This window comes from Bufo gargarizans, chromosome 5 (assembly GCF_014858855.1).
Source record: "Bufo gargarizans isolate SCDJY-AF-19 chromosome 5, ASM1485885v1, whole genome shotgun sequence".
NCBI classification, from domain to species: domain Eukaryota; kingdom Metazoa; phylum Chordata; class Amphibia; order Anura; family Bufonidae; genus Bufo; species Bufo gargarizans.
In genome coordinates this window covers 346,867,309-346,887,631 of record NC_058084.1, presented here as the reverse complement: position 1 = coordinate 346,887,631, position 20,323 = coordinate 346,867,309, and the positions used below count along the sequence as shown (strand labels likewise).

The 20,323-nt window shown below is 41.4% G+C and overlaps 1 protein-coding gene across 1 annotated transcript in view; it reads right to left on the bottom strand.

Annotated features, from left to right (window-relative positions):
• Positions 1 to 20,323, bottom strand: part of JAZF1 (JAZF zinc finger 1) — a 301,835-nt gene that overhangs the window by 78,086 nt on the left and 203,426 nt on the right. The window lies entirely within an intron of this gene.

Sequence of the window (20,323 nt, the reverse complement as noted above, 5' to 3'; positions counted from 1 at the left end):
AGGATACGCGTACACCAATATACAGATAAAAGGTAAAGGTAAAGGTCCAATCGAACCACTCACGTGCACCAGCAGCAGCAGGGCTGAGGCAACTCTATTGTGCAGGCTATCCTATTTAATTTGGTTTATCTGAACATACCCTAACAGTTCAAGGCTTTCACCCAGTTTTTGTTTTTTAAATGTATTTATAAACTTAGAAATAATAAAATTTTCGAATACACACAAAATTCTGGTTACACACCTTTCTATGCTCAGTAGAATAGTATAGCCAATGGATAAGTTCTGTGAACCATGGTATCATTCATGTGACACTGTTCACATCATGTGACCAGGGTCGGACTGGCGCAGCAAAGTACCAGAAGAACCCTAGTAAAACAAGTCTCTTAAGGTCCTATAGGGAGAGTGTGGGCCCTCAGAATAATTTCCTCTTGTGAGCCCAGGAGACTTCAGTCCAACGCTGCATGTGACCCACTGACAATCTGTAACTAATAGTGTTATAAGACATACTGTACATATGCTGGGTCAGCACACAGGTCGCATCCATGAGATAACTAAATAGGACTAATGGTGGAATAAACATTATTATTGTGGTTCTTATAATAACTACATTATAGTCACCTCAGACATTGAGGGTATATCGCTAGGATATGCTCCCAATGTTTGTTAGGTGCGGGTCTCACCTCTGGGACCTACATGTATCTTTAGAATGGAGCCCGCAAGGTGAAGGAGGGCGTGAAGCTGGCTCGACTATTTCTGTCAGCCCCACAGAAGTGAATAGAGTGGTGGCGCACTTCCTACTCATTTCAAAGAAATTGCAGAAAATAGTAACGCGCGCTGCTCGGTTATTTTCGGCGTTCCCATAGGAATGAATGGAGGGTGTCCGTCCATGCACGTTGCACCCTCCTTCACTAAAGACAGGTGCGGGTCCTGCATCTATCAGACATTAGGAGCATATCCTAGTGATATGCCCTCAATGTCTGAGCTGAGAGAACCCCTTTAAACCATGTCATGTTTAGTGTCATTGTATAACCTATTTTGAGCTTGTATTTTGCCTAAGGATCTTTACCGGTGTTATTTGGTTAATAAAGAAGACATCATGACTCTTATTCTCCTTCATGTCTATATTCAACTTTGATTTTAAATTTACTCAACAATTAGTGTTCCTAATATCCATCGTTGGTGTTACATTCTTCAGCAGCGCTGCCTGTCTCCTTGTATTATAAGTGCACACTTTGTTCTACACAGAAATTGGCAGTTCATTTATTTTTGCTGATCACGCCTCAAACACTGCGGCTGTTGTTACGGTGACTACCTGCTGTGCACATCACAGCTACTGCACAGAATCCAATGTATGCCTATAGCTACATGCATGCTACCTCAGCTGCTGAATTATGTCCGGTTTTCTTTTCCAAAACAGACAAACTTTCAAGTATTGCTCTGTTTCCTTTCTCCCATTTGCCCATAGTTTCCCAGGGAGGGTAGGCCAAGAAAAGTAAACCCTTTCAAAGTGCAGTCTGATTAGCTTAGTAACGTTCTGCTACAAGACCCAAACAGAGCAAAATTGAGAGCTGCCAGTCACCATAGCACAAGTTCACAGCGTCGTCTGGCCAATTCATCACTGTGAGGTGTTTTGCATATTTCTATAGACTCAGTTGGCCTCATTTACCAAAAGTGTAACAGTCTATCGATCTATTTGTCTATCTATCTATCTATCTATCTTAAGTCTATCTTAAGTCTATCTATCTATTGGTCTATCTGTCTATCTATCTATCGATCTATCCATCTCATTTTTATCTATTGTCGGGTAAACACTATCTACACTCCTCAACACTGAAATTCCAACACCAACAATGACAAACTGTAAGATTATGTAAATTGAGGTAGTAGCAGATGTCCCTGAGATCTACAGATGATCAAATTTTCAAGCACCTAGCTCCAATCTGTAGTATGTGGGAGAAGCATAAAAGCCAGATTGAAAGCAACTTTTTTTTTAGCCACATGAAACCTCAAAATTTTATCAAGACGGATGATTGTGCGATGCCTCTTGTTAGTTGACATGCCAGTTATCACCACTTGTCAAAAACTGAGAGGGATGGAATCCTTGAACTAAAAGACCTTGACTTATCACTCCAGCAGATCACTACGCACCTGGGCCAAGATGTCTGCCCTATTCATTGTTGCCTATCCCAGACAGAGGGTTGGGAGGACAATGATGAACTGGAACTGGACAGCAAGATGTGCACAGAGGTGAACCTCTGCACAGACGGATGGTCTAATTTATAAGGATCCATTCTGTACTACTAGTGAAACTGGATGTCACATCCTAAGCCTAGGGTGGAAACAGTGTCTACCCAAACCATCAGAAGATGTCTGAAGGACTATGGGCTATAACCCAGGTGACTAGCTACAGGTGTTCTATTGACTTCACGGCACTATCATGGTGCACAGCAAGGTGGCAATAGAGGCTGGAATGGAGATCTCTCCTCTTTAGCGATGAGTCCCGCTTTTGTCTCAGACAGTACAATAGCAGGAGATTGGTCTACAAACCACGTGGGATGCAACATGTGAGGTGATGTGGGTGTCATAATATACGGTAACCGGACACAATTAGTCTTCATTTCAGGCACAATAACAGCTCAGCGTTACATTGATTTGGTTGTGGAACAAGTGGTATGACCATATCTTCAAAGTGTCCCTGGAGCCGTTTTAAACTGTACAACGCCAGGCCACATATTGCTTGTGCTACTGTGAGCTGCCTGCATGGCCTAAACATGCGATCACAGAAGAGGAACGCCTCATGACTTGTCTCCCATTGTGCACATCTGGGATATGACTGGTCAGCAATTGAAAAGGAGCTGCCAGTAGAAGATCTTGATGATTTTCATGCCCAAGTGCTTTCAGCGTGATAGTGTGTATTTCTGCACGTGGTGTTCATAGTTAATACTGAATAAATTGAGATGTTTTGAATATGGTATTTCCATTTTTTGTATTATTTGCATATCATTTACATGTCTATCCATCCTGTGATTTGCATAATTCCACGTTCTTCCTTGCAGTTTCAATGTTGAGGAGTGTATGTATCTATAAATGTATCTATCTTTATATCTATCCAATGTCATGTAACAATTTCTTATAGGACTTGATACTTGACAATATTCCAAAGGTGGTTAGTTTGCTACTGCTCTATTGTGTAATAAATAAAGAAACTGTCCCGCAAATAAAAACAAAATTTTCCCTCTTCCACCAGCTACTCTCAATTTTACCAATATTTTACCAATATTTTTGCAGTGTGTTTTCACTGCAGCAGCCAAGTGAGCTGCTCTGTGTCCAGCTTATAATTGTAGCAGTTCCCTCTCAAAGAAGGAAGTCCCAGCATGACTTCGAGCACTAATCAGTAGCTAAACAACATTATGTTAAATCCATTCTTATATCTGTAGTTTTTTTTTTTAGAGCTTCCAACCATTTATCCAAAAAGGGATTTACAGTGCACAGAAATGTGATGTTTTTAATTTAATGGACTGCTGACAGACAACTTTTATCACTCTACTGTTTTCAAGATTCCCTTTGGGACAATGCTATTTTTACATGATGCTACAGATTTAGCATCATGTGGGACAATCTAACTGTGAAAGGCTATAGGAGAGGGTGTCTGTAAACTGATCACATGTTGAGATCTTATAATATGGATCTGTGAATCATAATAAGAAGCAATATTAGTAATTTTTTATAAACACATCTTTATATAGTCTACTGCAAGAAATCTGTATCAATGCCCAACTTCCTTCCTGTAACAGAGACTCTAAAATAAAAGTTCCTAAAACTGCCGCGGTTTATATCATTGTGCTGGCATACAGATGTGTACAGCATGAGGCATGCCTGCTGAGATCTGGAGAGGGCTTGCTGTGTGAGGGCCATTTGCGCTCTGTTCCATCACTGCGCACCATGTAAACAGATCCATTCTGCTATTAAATGTCTTGTACAAAGAATGGCTGGAATACACTTTGCAGTTTATATCTTCTAAAGCTTTTACAAGATTTGTACCCCAGCTTCTGACAGATAAGGAAAAACATTCAGCAAAGTAAACTTATGTATTAAAGAACCACTGTACCTTCACACAATCTTATTTCATTTAATAGAGAATGGTGTAACTATTAAATTTCCAAATCAGTTCAGTTGAAAAATCTGCCTGCATCCACCTGAAAAAAGCTGTAATGTCACGGCCACAAGGGGTCTCACATGCACCTACTTTGCAGTCCACTGCCTGTTGTCAGGCAAGATCCGCCTCTAATAACAGAGAGACAGAAGACGGCAGACAGGAAATGGGGCATGTCACTGCTTCTGAAGATAACAGGAATGTCCTGATCTTCTGTAAGTGTGATTTCCCCCTCCTTATCTCTTCTGTGAGCTCTGGAGCTTAAACAAACATAGTGAGAACTAAGGGAAATGACATTACAGCAATACAGTGCTGGCAAATTCTACGGAGGGAGACACCTACTGCTTGTGAGAGAATTGCATCTAGCTGTGCAGCTGAAACAGGAACTAATGAGGATTAAAAAGACATTAGGGAAGTCCAAACAAAGACATTCTTTCACAGTTATGATTGTACAAAGAAGCACAGTCATTATACAAACTTGTTTTGAAAATTTAGCCGAAATGTCACCTATTTATAAGTTTTATCCCGCTGAAGAGATTTTACCAATGTGACTGTGATAAGGCTATATGTACTCAGCCTCGATGGCGATGATCTGATATAATATTCTGATAAAAATGTGCAAACGTTGAACCTGTCTAAATTTTCTTGGACCTACTGAAAAACAAAACTGAGTGATCAGCTCATATATTGGCTATTGTGAAGCTCGTCTAGTTCATAATATCTTACCAATTGGCGCTTCAGTCCAGAAATAACCAGTTCACGTTTTGTTGTTCACTTTATGAACATTCAGATTGTAACAAAATATCACTGGTATAGATTTGTGAATCAATATTGAAGAAAATCTTATTTTTGTGGAGAATTTTTTTTTTTTTTTGTGTCCATAACTAAAGGGGGCTTCTAAGATTTTATGAAAAATTGGGACTCCCATTCCCAGCTGGGCTTGCAGAGGTCATGTCCTGTTCATTGTTCACATACCACTGCAGCCACTCACTGGCCTGAGTGGTCACGTTTGTGTGAATGGCATGGGACCACTGCAGTCCCGGTGGGTTTCAGAACAGCTGGTACCGAACCAGCAGCAGGACATGCAGAAGGTAAGCAAAGATTTTCTCTCTATTTCATACTGCCCCTATTCTCGGCCAAATTCTATTTTTTGGGAAAAAAAATGAAAAACAATGTTAAAGGTTTTGCCTTTTGAAACACAACCCTTGTCCATATGCTCATTTAGGTCATATGGATGTCATAGAAGAAGGTCTCCCAATCAGGCCCGCCATTAAGAGCCAGATAGGCAGACAGATATGCTCCTACAAACCAGACTCAACCATGAATTACATGGATGGCCATTCATCCAACTGGCTGGTAAGTGATACTACATTTATCTGATTAGATTGAGGATTATCTAGGCTAGACCTGCACCTTTTTTAGCCCAGCCACTTTAAAGTACAGGGTTTGCTTAAAAAAAAGTCCATCATATGTGAGATAAACAATATGATGGGAATATACAACTATAGCATGAGTTGTCTACTATGTAAAAAAAATTGAAAACAGAAAAAAGGAAATTCTTGGACCATTTGTAGAAATCTAACTCTAACACAGCCTAATAGGCATCACGTGAGGGACAAAGCCAATTACCTACGACATACTTTTCTCTAGCAAACTTTGTGCATGATCTCCAATGTATCAAACTGATATAGCAATTAAGGTGCCATACATCACTGCGAGTGTCCCAGATATAATTTAGCAGTGTATTCTTCTTTGAAGACCAGTGTCCAATAAGATTAATAAAGCAATAAAGGGGTTGTCACATGGAAATGATTACTATGCAATGAATAGGGCATTTCAAACTAAGTATTACTGCAATCTACATCCAATAAAGCTACTGTTATTTTTTTTTATGAATATTGCATTATCCTTTCTGGTAGCACCCCCTGCTATCTCTTCTTCCGGTCTATCTTCTTCTGCATTCAAAGGTGGACTGACATGCTCAGTTGCTTCCATGTTTTCTTCTTCCTCTCAGTCTAATTTCATAGAAATATATAACCATACCTCACTCTAGACAGTGGAGAAGGAATTTGGGGCTGGCCATTCTATAGTAGCGAGCTATTTGTATGCAGGGGAGGAAGTGGTTAACAAGAGCGGATTGCAGTGTACTCCCAGGAGATGCAGGTGTCTGATGGTCACATGGGGCTAACTGCTGCCCCCCCCCCCCCCCCCCCACAGAAAGTGAATGGACAAGAGCTGGCAAAGGGTGAGTAAAGAAGATAAAAAGGGTGAAAATTACACTGGAGAACACATAATAATGGAGTGCATTATATTTTTATTGATGTAAACTGAGAACTGATGCTCAAAATAAAGGATCCTTTCTTTTCTGTTCTTCTGACAGATAAGAACAGAAAGCTCAACGCAGATGTGAACACGACCATATGTGTTTTGCGGTCCTCAAATCGCAGACCCCCAAAACACGGATCCCGGCCATGTGCATAACACCATTTTCTTTTCACTTTAAGAGAAATGTTCTATCCTTGTCTGTTTTTAGAACATGTTCTATCTTTTTTGCGGGGACATGTCCTTTGTAGACCCATTGAAAAGAATGGGTCTGAATAAAGTTCCGCAAATGCGGATCAAATGTGGACCAAACATACGGCATACGACTTCTGGTCCCCACAGGTTACATAGAACCCCCCCCCCCCGAGACTCTCTCAACTCTGCGGACTATGTCACACAGTTCTGCGCTCCAACATCCTATACTATGAATTAAATTCTCCAATCTTGAAGGTGAAATTATGAACATAAGCTAAAATGCAGGATATAAGAGAAGAAAGACGGGAGGCAGCGCCTCATGTGTGGTGCGGTTCGATATTGAAATAGTGGTATCCAAAATAGTTGCGCTTACCCTCTGCCGCTGTGAGGAGTCACAACAGCTATATTTCACTTCGCTGGCATTATCCGACCAGCATACGGAATGCCTGCGCTGCTGCCTGGGTTCCTACCCGTGCCGGGGATGAGGACGTCGGGATGAAGCGGTCAGTGAGAAGAATAAATGAAAAGTTGGAACCTCTGTATCGGCGCTGTCAGCAGGAAAGCAGTACCTGGTACCACATCCCTGCTGACAGCGCCGATACAGAGGTTTCAACTTTTCTTTTATTCTTCTCTCTAAAATGCAGGATAAGGATGAATGGTATTCCATTTAGAAGAACATGTACATGTCATAATGACTCTGTGTTGTGACTTTCTTCTGGAACAGAGAACCTCTCGGTGACGGGGGTTGTAATAATTAGGAAAATGTGACAAAAACTACTGAAGTGTAAACTAATTAAAAGGAAGTTGCATTAAATGACATGTACAATGTGTCCCTAATGTTAACAGATTAGCTTTCGTTCTTATTGAACTTCACTTCTAAAATGTGTCATGTTTTTAGGAACCATTCAATGTATAATGTGCCTGTGATTTGTATGATGTATTCTAATCATAAAGATGGGGGCTAACAGTCCCAGCCTGTCTATGTGTTAGTCTCAGTTCACACTAGTGTCATGAGCTATGCTGAATTCACCTGCAAACAGATACCAACGAATCCTGATGAAACCCTACAAACCTATAATGGGGTCTGCCAGGTTTCGGTCAGAGGTTTGGTATTTTTGACAGCAAGAATGCACATGGCCCATTTAATGCTACAAAATATACAGGAGCCTCTGTTGTACTGACAAGCGGTGCCAATATGAACAGAGCCTTACATGGTGGGTAGAGATAAGCGAATTTCATATTTAGAAATTCGTTCACGGTTCATTTGGTCGTAAAAGCAGAATTGCGTTATGGATTCTGTTACCACGGACCATAAAGCAATTCTATGACGGAGTCCTCTCCTGCATAACGGAAACGGGACGGATCTGTTATGCAGTCCATAGACTTCTATTATGACGGAATGAATAACGTAATGCCTCTAAAGGCATTCCGTTATGCATTCCGTCATAGAATTGCGTTATGGTCTGTGGTAACGGAATCCATAACGCAATTCTGCTTTTACCACCAAACGAAGCGTGAACGAATTTCATAACATGAAATTCGCTCATCTCTAATGGTGGGCCATTCATTTTAATAAGGTGGCATGTAGTATTACATCTCCCTGTATTACTAGTCACAGCTTTCCCTGGCAATAAAAGCGGCTGGCTACGGTTTTCTTAAGATAGACCCGTGTAAATCAGCTGATCGACATTCATAAGAGGTAACAAGGAGTACCATTTTATAAAACACAATTATGTATTTATGTATCTATTGCTCTTCAATAACCACAAGCCAGCATTGAAAGGGTTGTGCACCTTGGGCAGACCTGTGAGGGGAAGCATACAGAACCGGGCCCCAGGAGGTGAATGAGAGCGCACAGCGCAAATGCGGCCACCCTCCTTCTGAAAATAGAGCCAGTCCCATAGATATGAACAGAGAGGTGGTCGTGCTATTTTCAAAACTTCCTTCGAAGTGAATAGAGAGCATGCGCGCATGAGCGGTGCCCTGTCCTTCACTTTTGGGGGCCCGTTTGGGAGATAGAGTCAGGTCCCAGAAGTGGGACCTGCAACTATCTGACATTAATGGCATATCCTACCAACATAACAGCAATGTATGAGATAATAAAACCCATTTGAATAGGTTTCTCAATAGATAACCTTTTTATAAATAAAAGTTGGCCACGTAGCAAGGAAAATGTAACATCACATGGCTGCCTTTCAAATGAATGGCCAAGCATGTAATGCAAGGATGAGAATGACCCGAGCGGCTCTCAGTCCTGGCTTATAGAGGGGTCATAGGACCATAAACCTCTTCTTGATCTGTATATAATGTTGGAAAAAACCATGTGTAGGGTAGTGGATGTTTATATAGGGGCGGTCCCACTAACAATTTAGAGAACAATATAGAATATGAGGGAGCTTAAAATATAACTTTTACTATTAGACCTTTTAAGAAAATAAGCGCCACAAACAGATGATTGAGGTATGGCTTAAAAAGTATGGAACAGTCTTACCATTTCGACACACCCTGATAGGGATCAGCCTAGCGTGGTTGAAAAAATACCGTGTCTCGGACGATGATTAGATGTGGTCGTAGGTTGTTTGAAGATGTAGACTGGTGCAGGAACCAATGTCCCTAGTAAGCCCTGGATGGGGAGTGGGGCATTACTAATGTACACCTGTCTACACAGAGTTCCTACCCTGCAAGGGGCGTCCCTGTCCGGATACCTTACCCTAAGATAGGGAGGTATCCCTATTTATGCCCTTTAGGATAGTTCCCGACGTGTCACGTTTCAAGTGGTATATCATCAGGGGGAAAAAATCCAAAATGTGCAAAAGGCAATCCTTAGATCAGTGGATCTCTTGGATTAGAAAGAACAGGACATTGACGGTCCTATGGAAAGGAGGACCCCACTAATTGTTTAGGGGCGCCTCCGGGGCAGCTGAAATGTAAAGGACACATGCATGCTGATCATGGATACGTTCTGTACCGGCAGAGAGAACAAACTATTGGGTGATTGAAATCCAACTGCCTAATGCTTATGTTCACTGTCTGCTGTTGAGGGAGAGCCAGGAGGCCTCCATACACATCAGATGGATTGCTGGTCCCAACAAAATACTCTGGAGGGATTCAAGAGTGGAGACCCAGTTGTCTATACCTGTTAGGCTCTCTCTCCCGAGAGAAGGCAGAAGCTCCAGTACTAGGGGCAGAACACCATCTTTCCCTGTGCAATTAATTGCATAACATCTAATCACTTTGGAATTGGAAACTGGTGCAATCCAAGAACAGACAGAATAGCAGCAAGTTTACATTTAGTGCAGCGTCTTCATCAGCCCATTATTACACATGGCTGGTTATAGGACAGCCTGTTTTGCGAAATTATTGACAAGAGTCTCAATTACTGGAACTCTATTTTTGGATGAAAAACCAATGGAGCTTTGTTTAAAATGAACGGGCAATCTTAGGTGGCAGTTAAAGGAGGAACTGAGCAAGTATGTCAATCTTAGTGAGCTGGACAGAGAATTTAGAAAAAGGTTGAACAGTAGGTGGCACTATACAGATACATTTTATTGAATAACTCATAAGCTATACTACATTTTTAATGACATGCAATTATAAAAGTATTCCAATCCAGGTGCTTGTTTAGAAAATGTACAGTATTTTTCATGGGACAACCCCTTTAAGGGAAGTTTGTCGTATATTTGTCTCACTGGCTGTGAAGAGATATTACTCTAACCATAAATGCTAGGTGGCCTATTTTGTGAAGATAAAGAGGCACTTAATATTTTATTAATCATTACTGAGTATTTATTGTGTGACCCTGACAGCGATCTGCTGCCATGATAAATTATCTGATCCAAGCAAAATGCAAAGAAAGAGCTAATTAACCTAACACAATCTACTTAATAAAAGCTTTTCTTGTCATTTACAATTTGGTCGCGTGGGCGCCATTCATGCACCCAAACAAGGCTCCTGCTGGAGCGATTTCTCATAGGGCTCTCTTACTTGACAAATGTAAATAAAGTGTTTTTGAATGCCTGAAGTGACCTTTTATGATCAGCATCACAAGAACATATTAGCTAATTGCCAGATAAATGTCACAGTTAGAGATGATAAACGTATGGCCTAAACACTGCTGGATGTTGAATTTAAAGCTTCAATGTAATACATGTCACCTAGCGGTGAAGGATTTGCTGAGGAATTTTCACTGAGGGAGTACATTCAACTTCAGAGATGTAGAGAAAGGGAGTTGGTTACATGCTGCTGAATGGCTGCATGTAATTTACCTGTTTGGTGTTTGAGATTGTGCTTGGACTTCTTGCTGTGAGAGAGGTAGACAGCTCTACTGTACTAAAGTTACTCTTTGTAGTTACTGGTTAGGCTACTTTCACACTGGCGTTTTCTGCGGATCCGTCATGGACGGAATCCGTTCAGATAATACAACCGTCTGCATCCGTTCAGAAAGGATCAGTTTGTATTATCTTTAACATAGCCAAGACAGATCCGTCTTGAACACCATTGAAAGTCAAATGAGGATGGATCTGTTTTCTATTGTGCCAGATTGTGTCAGTGAAAACAGATCCGTCCCCATGGACTTACATTGTGTGCCAGGACGGATCCATTTGGCTCAGTTTCATCAGACGAACACCAAAGCGGAATGGAGACTGAAATGATGCAAACTGATGCATTCTGAGCGGATCCTTTTCCATTCAGAATGCATTAGAATGCAAACTGATCCGTTTTGAAAGTAGACTTAAATGGGTTTTCCTTCAAATAAGACGTGCCATCACATCATGACTGGTGAGGGTCCAACCTTGAGGAACAAAGAGGAAGAAGCCGCTTCTCTGCAAAGTGCTGCCCCCAACCACTTGTGCAGGGAACTGCAACACAACTCCATTCAAGTGAAGGAGATTGTTGTATTTTTGCTGCTAAGAGCATGGAAGGGAGTAGAGAGTGCAAAAAAAGATAAAGCACTTGATTATGAGTATCGGTGAAGGTCCTGATAGTCCAAGCAAAGCTATGGCATATGGTATCAACATGCCAACAAATTCTCCTAGACAGAAAACCTTTTTGAATAAAAGGTTTTGCTGGAGTTTGTGATTATAAACTGACAAAAGCAAGATTTAAAAGGAAAATAAATATGCTACAAATGTGAACCCTTCAGAAAACTAAATCAGATTTTCACACAATTCCAAAAAGCAGATAAAGATAACCAAATTAAACAAATGAGTCAAAAATATCAGACCTGGTCATTTATTTACTGAGGAAAATGATCTAATGTCACACGTCTGTGAGTGACAAAAATATTTTAACCTGTATAATTTTAAGGTTAAATTAGAATCAGGTGTTTTCAATTAAAGGGATTACAATCAGGGGTGAGTGTGTTTTATTGGAAAAGTTTACAAAGTTCACAAAACCATCACTAAAAGGTTTCGACTCCACCAATCCACAGTCAAACAGCTTGTTTATAAATGGAGGAAATTCAAGACCATTATTACCCTGCCCAGAAGTGGTCGACCAATAAAGATCATGCCAAAAACAAGGTGTGTAATAGTCTGCGATGTCACAAAGGAACCCAAGGTAACCAGCAACTAAAAGCCTTTCTCACATTAGCTAATGTTAATCTTCATGACTCCACCACCAAGAGGACACAGAACAGCAATGGTGTGCATAGTAGGATTGAAAGCAGAAAGTCACTGCTCTCCAAAAAGAACAGTGATGCCCATCTCCATCTGCTGTTCGTCAAGAATTACTGGAACAAGCCAGAAGGCTATTGGAACAATGTGTTTTGGGTGAGACCAAAATAGAACTTTTTTTTGTATAAGTGAGAAGAATTATGTTTGGAAAGAAAAAACACTGCATTCCAGCATAAAAACCTATTCCCATCTGTAAAGCATGGTGGTAGCATCATGGTTTTGGGCCTTTTTGCTGCATCTGGGCCATGACTGCCTGCTATCATTGATGGAACAATGATCTGAATTATACCAGCAAATTCTAAAGGAAAATGTCAGAGCATTTGACAGTGAGCTGAATCTCAAGAGAACATGTGTCATACGGCAAGACAACGACCCTAAACACACAAGTTGTGCTACCAAAGAATGGTTAAAGAATAATTAAGTTATTGTTTCGGAATAGCCAAAGTCTTGACTTTAATCCAATAGAAATTGTGGAAGGACATAAAGCAAGCAGTTTACTGGAGGAAACCCACCAACATAACAGAGAAGCTGTTTTGTACTGAGGAATGGGCTAAAATTCCTCCCAGCCTATGTGCAGGAGTAAACAGCAATTACTGGAAATGTTTAGTTGCAGTTACTGCTACACAAGGGTTAACACCAGATACTTAAAAAGGACCTGTCACCACTCCTGGCATGCCTGTTTTAGTAGCTTCACGCATTCCCCGTGTAATAACAATTCTGGAGCATCTATTCTTATGACTCTATGTGGTGCTATTCCTTTATTATTTCTAATAGAAGTTTTGCATGATTTGCTAGCAGTCTGCAGTAAGGGTACAGAGGGGAGGTAACCAGTTGGGGGGTGTCCCTGCACAGTCTTACTCTGACCAGTCAGTGCCGCCATGGTCAGACTGCACAGGGACCCCCCCCCCCCAACTGGTTACCACCCCTCTGTACCCTTACTGCAGACTGCTAGCAATTAATTCATAACTTCTATTAGAAATAATATAGGAATAGCACCACATAGAGCCATCAGAATAGATGCTGCATAATTATTACATGGGTAATGCATGAAGCTATTAAAACAAGCATGTCAGAAGTGGTGACAGGTCCTCTTTAAAGCAAAGGTTCACATATTGTTGCCTCTCACACACATGTGATAGTGGATCATTTTCCTCAATAAGTAAATGACCAAGTCTAATATTTTTGACTAATTTGTTTGTCTTTCTCTACTTTTAGGATTTATGTGAAAATCTGATGTAGTTTTAGGTCAAATTTATGCAAAAAAGGTTCACAAACTTTCAAGAACCACTGTATATGCAGTTTCCCTACCACCATGCCCTTATTTATTTCTCGGTGTCCTCTTTTTAATGATAGCCCCCTTTGTTTTACTTGAAATTTTTATTGCAACATTAACATAATTCTGAACATATAAAAGTTAGAAACTATTTTTCTACATGAAAAGCAGAGCATGTCACTTTTTGCCTGAAGCAACATCAGGACATTTAATGATCTTTATTTTCTTATACCATTTTTTTTTTTAGAACTTGGATATATGGGAGACTAAAACCGCAAATGCTAATAGAGCAGGGCTGACAGCACTAATATGGATCAATTTGATGTCGGCATACACACTATAAGGTAACAATCTATTACAGACAGTGATCTGTCTAGGAAAGTAAAAATACAAAACCACACCTCAGAAAAAAAGTTGCAGAGCTTTAACTATAGATTCATCCATTGTAGGTGCAGTGAGACTAAATACACATGTTAAGCGCCATAGACTGCCATTTAAATAGCACAACGTGCAGTATGCCTACGTGTATGCCTATAGTACAACAGCAGCGGCACTCGCAGTAGCGCTGCAGCCTTTTTGCGGCTTCCTGCAGGCCAGTGACGTCAGGACTATTTCACGTGGCCTGGACACAGCTCAACCCCATTCACTTCAATGGGGCTTGAAGAAAGAAGCAAGAAGGCCACGGCGCTAATGCGAGTGCAGCTGCCTTCTAAAACAGCTGATCAGCAGGTGTCTAGGGTGTCGGACCCCAGCTGATCAGATGCTGAAGACCTAGATAGATCAGTAAGAAAAAGGTATAGAACCCCTTTAAAAATATTTCTGTACTTTGCTCCATTCAGCTTTCCCTCAACCCTGTCAAGTATTCCTGTCCCAGCTACCGACATACAGCCCCTTCACCATGATGTTGCCACCACCATGCTTCACTGTAAGGATAATATCGAGCAGCGCCTTGTTTCCTCCAGATATGATGCTTAGAATTGAGGCCAAAAAATTCAATCTTGGTTTAATCAGACCGCATAATGTTTCTCAAAATTGTGAGAGTCTTTTTGGTGCAAACTCCAGGCATGCTTTCATGTCTTTTTTGAGGTGAGGCTTCTTTCTGGGCACTCTACCATAATGTCCATATTGGAATGCTGCACACAGGATCTTTGGAGCTCAGCCAAAGTGGCCATTGGGTTCTCGGTCACCCCTCTTACCAAGCCCCTTCTCAGTCAATTACTTAATTTGGGGGAGGGGCAGCCAGCCCTAAGAAGAATCCTGGTTGTTCCAAATTTCTTCCATTCCACTGTGCTCTTGGGAACTTTCAGTGCAGCAGAATTTTTTTTTTTTATCCTTTTGTATCAAGATCTGCGCCTCTACACAATAGTGTCTCTGAGCCTTATAGGCAGTTCTTTCCTCCTCATGGCTTGGTGTTTGCCTGATATACATTGTCAGCTGCGAGACCTTATATAGACAGCTGTGTCTTTGCAAATCATGTTCAGTCAACTGAATTTACCCTAGGTGGACTCCAAACAAGGTGTCAAAACATTTCAAAGATGATCAAGAGAAATGGAAGGCCCCAGAGCTAAATTTTTATTTGCAGAAATTTCTAAAATTCTGTTTTCACTTTCTCATTATGGGTTATTGAGTGCAGCTAAATGGGGGAAAACTTTATATATATTTTTATTTTATTTTAGCAGCTGGCCGAAACAAAACAAAACGTAAAAGGGTCTGAGGACTTCAAATAAATTCTGTGTGTGTGTATATATATATATATATATATATATATATATAGTAGGGATTCACTCTGGTAGGCAGGGTAAGCGGACGCAGTACAGAGGCAAAAATCAGTTTGTAAATCAAAACGTCAGTGTTTATTCACACATAAGGTACAGCACAAAACGCAAGTCACTTTGCAGTCTTGGTGTTTGTTCACACACACAAAAAGTTCATAAAGCAAGAAAGTCACCTTATCTCTTGGGTGTTAGTTCACACCCTGCTGGCAGTTCTGCCTTGTCAAGTCCATAAGCAGGCTTTAGGAGGCCTGTTTCCCCTACACCCGGGTCTCAGCCCTCCAACTCGGCACAAGCCTCAGATCCCAACACAGAGATCCCCTCTGCTGATCCCAACTGACTTTTAAAGGCACCTGAGATCCAGTACGGTGTTTGACCCCACCTGGCTTGCCTCATGGCTTTCCACTCATTTTTGAATTACATTGATCCAAGTGTCAAGTTTACTTTGGTACACTCAAAAGATAAGTTACAGTTTCTTGACATAGAGGTTTCTATTAGGGGATACGAGTTGGTCACTGATCTATACGTGATAAAAATACCCTTTTAAGGTTTGGAAGTCACCACCCACGACCCATGATTAAGTCTCTTCCTCTTAGTCAAATGTTGCGGGTAGCCAGGATAGTGGGATACGGGTCCTGTCAGGGACCTTAGATTAAGGCCTCATGCACACGACAGTATTTTTTCATGGTCCGCAAAAACGGGGTCCGTAGGTCCGTGATCCGTGACCGTTTTTTCGTCCGTGGGTCTTCCTTGATTTTTGGAGGATCCACGGACATGAAAAAAAACTCGTTTTGGTGTCCGCCTGGCCGTGCGGAGCCAAACGGATCCGTCCTGAATTACAATGCAAGTCAATGGGGACGGATCCGTTTGAGGTTGACACAATATGGTGCAATTGCAAACGGATCCGTCCCCATTAACTTTCAATGTAAAGTCAGGAGTCCCTTTTATACCATCGGATCAGAGTTTTCTCCAATCCGATGGTATATTTTAACTTGAAGCGTCCCCATCACCATGGGAACGCCTCTATGTTAGAATGTACTGTGAAAACTCATATCCCACAGTATATTCTAACACAGAGGCGTTCCCATGGTGATGGGGACGCTTCTAGTTAGAATATACTACAAACTGTGTACATGACTGCCCCCTGCTGCCTGGCAGCACCCGATCTCTTACAGGGGGCCGTGATCAGCACAATTAACCCCTCAGGTGCCGCACCTGAAGGGGTTAATTGTACTATCATATCCCCCTGTAAGAGATCAGGGCTGCCAGGCAGCAGGGGGCAGACCCCCCCCCTCCCCAGTTTGAATATCATTCGTGGCCAGTGCGGCCCCCCCCTCCCTCCCTCTATTGTAATAATAGGTTGGTGGCCAGTGTTCCCCCCCCCACCGCCCCACCCCCTTCCTCCCTCTATTGTAATAATTTGTTGGTGGCACAGTGTGTGCCACCCATCGGCCCCCCCTCCCTCTATAGCATTAACAACATTGGTGGCCAGTGTGCGGCCTCCCACTCCCCCCGATCATTGGTGGCAGTGGAGAGTTCCGATCGGAGTCCCAGTTTAATCGTTGAAAGTCAATGGGTCCGCGAAAAAAAACGGAAAACTGCACAACGGCCACGGATGCACACAACGGTCGTGTGCATGAGGCCTAACAAAGATGGCTACTAAATTCCAGACTAGAGGATACGCCAAGAGTCTGATTTCTGACAGTATCTGTAAAAGTAAAACTAGAATGATGAATGGAGATCCAAGGAGGCTTAAGAGTGCGATGCCCAGGATTCCATTTATCACTGACTATAGCATCAATAGTCCACAGGTTTCATCCATTGTCAGGAAACCCTGGTCGGTTTTGGCCAGTGGGTTTGACAATATAGAGGAGTTTAGGGTTCCTCTATTGTGCTCCTTTCATAGGAGTCGTAATTTAGGTGACAAACTAGTCAAGTCGGACGTTGGGTCCTCCAGAGTCAATTGTAGCACGTATTTTGGCTCTACACGCAAGGGCTGTTATCCGTGCTGCAATTGTGTTAATTGCCCCTATATGATCAGGGGTGAATCTTTTGTGAATCCAGCCTCTGGTAAAGTAATTAGAATTCAACAATACCTTACGTGCGATTCTACATATGTGATTTACCTATTATCATGTCCGTGTAACCTGTGGTATGTTGGGGAAACAACTTGGGACGTTAAAACACGCCTGAACCCACATAGGTATACCATAAGAAAACAGAGGCTGGATTTACCCGTGTCCAAACATTTTAAAGATGCAGGACATTCTGAGCGTGATTTGAAATTCAGAATACTTGAGCAAGTGCCTTTGTCCAGAAGGGGTGGAGACAGGACTATACGTTTAAAAAGAAGAGAGCTCTACTGGATCTTTGAGTTACAAACTCTCAAGCCCAGAGGCCTCAATGTGGAATTTAGGGTCATATGAATATCTCTCACCGTTGTCCTTTCCTTTTCCTTTCCCCCTGTTCCTTTTCCCTTCCTTTCCCTCCTATTGTTCTGATTAATTCTGCTTCCTCATTTTTCTTTATACAGGCTTTATACATGTGCAACTATTGGATTTATTCCACTAATTGATTTATTTTTTACTATTTTTATACAGATGGATATACAAATATTCACAACAATGAATTACCTCCTTGGAAGCTATAAGACAGCAGGACCAGACTGGCGGCTATGGACACGTGCAATTTTTTATTTATTTTTTGTACAATGCTGTATGCATGTAATCACATTGAGACATATGACGACACAGGCATGATTTGACCTTGCACAATCTTTTGCACATTATGGGGTCTTTGGCACAGTGCAGATTGACATCTGTTGGAGGTCATGTATCTGTGCACATTGGATCCATAGGGCGATATACAGTCTGTGTGTGATTGGATGTTGTCATTGAGTACTTCAGGATAGGGAACGGGATGCAAAATCGTTTTACGGCGACGGTGGCGTCCCTTGGTTCCATTTGGGCACGCTGCCCCCGAACAGGTGACCCCTGGCGGGGACGCCATGCCCCCTGAGAGAGTGTGTGACTGCCTATGACAAGTGGACTATTATATACACAGTAAGTTCAGCACTGGAATTATTGGTACATAAAAGTATGGGAGTAAGTTTGAAAGGGTGATAATGGCGGGATGCCGCTAGCCCGATTTATATTGTTCGACTCCCCCTCTTAAGTAATTATTAAAGAAATACTATAGTATGGATTGTCCACTGGTGTGAATGGTGGTCATGTGACTCCGTCATGTGATTGACAGACTGTTTCCACTTTACTATGGGTTGGAGCATGCTTAGTTGATGCTCAGTGCGAGGTCACCATCTTGGTTGTGGGCGCCTATGTCCTCTATGTGATAGAATAGTCTCACGGGATGAGAAGAACTTTACGCCTGCGCACTACGCAATCTCGGATGCCGACCAGGTACTGCCGTCTCAAGCTACATGTGAGAACTTTTGATTGAATAAGTTATTTGTTTTTAATTAACACGATCATGCACACCTGAGATGCGATATTGTTTAATGAGAGGTTTTGTATGTTATGCACTGTACACATATGAATTTATGAACACAATATTGGCAAATAGCACTTGACTATGACTTTTGTCTGTTTTTATTGAGATAAAAATATGCACATTATTTTGTATATTGTTTTAACACTGTTTTTATGGATATTTGATGTATAATCATGTAATCACTTTGTTAATTATGTATGCTATATAAGCACTTGATTTTTCACTATGTATTATGGCTTGACAAAGGCTCCATGGAGTGAGTTGAAACGTTGCTGTTACCACATGGGTTAATAAAATACCCTCTGTTTTTCACGGATATTTGAGTGCTGCCTTGGCCTTTTTTGCACATATCTAACAAGACCGGGTCCGTGGTCTGCTTCATGGTATTGCACCAGCTTATATTTGTGTGCGGCTCTTCAACTTTTTTAATATATATATATCTATATACACACACATACACATATATACGTGTGTGTTGTGCTCTTCAGACTCAACTGGCCATTTAAATGGCAAAGTTATACTTTTGTCAAATAAATATTTAATAGCCGCTTCCTTATGAAGTAATACTATAAAACACATCAATCTGAATGTTAAATATGAAAAGACTTCTTAATGTTTTCTTAATAACAGCAATAAAGTCATCTAAGCCAGCCAAACAGTCTGAATAAGCTGTTTTAAATGTCTCTCAGGGACTACGATACATTTCATATTAAAGAATCCTGGCCACTGAAGGCATAAATAACACTATAATTGGAAATACACTAATACACGAGTGAAAATGGACCAAAAACATAAATGAGTGATGTGAGAAATATACACTCAACAGAGCGAATTCGCAAAGAGCTGCTTTCTATGCTTTTACCTCTTAAAAGTTGAATAGTTTACAGGCAGCTGCCAACTTTTAGACTTTCTAGAAAATGTCAACTTGACCTAGTAGGAATTAAGAAGTATTTTTAAATACCTTAGAATTTAAGCTTCGTAAGTTATTAGGGCAATTTAGAGCTTCGGATTAGGCCAATGACATGGTACTATAGCAAATACAACTAGACAAAGGATTTGCACCATCTAAGCCCCCAGACTTCCATCTTCACAGTGTCCATTCGGAGTTATGTCCGTGGCTTTAGACGATGTAGATATGACCAAGATTATGGTAATGCATATGCTGCAGAATGATAGCTTCTGAGTCTGACCAATTACAATTAGTTGTATTGCTTATAAAAAAATGTCTTAAGGCCTTCTACATGGGCTGAGAGAGTGGACAATGATCGGAAACAAATGTTCCTGTGTCATAGACTCCAATGCATTAGCAGCATCTCCGTAGGAATATAGCTGCAGCAGCCTCGGATCATTTATGAAGATCGGGGCTGCCACAGGGAATGACCAACTCCTCCGAACGCCACTACGGGGACCTATTCCAGGCCCAGAA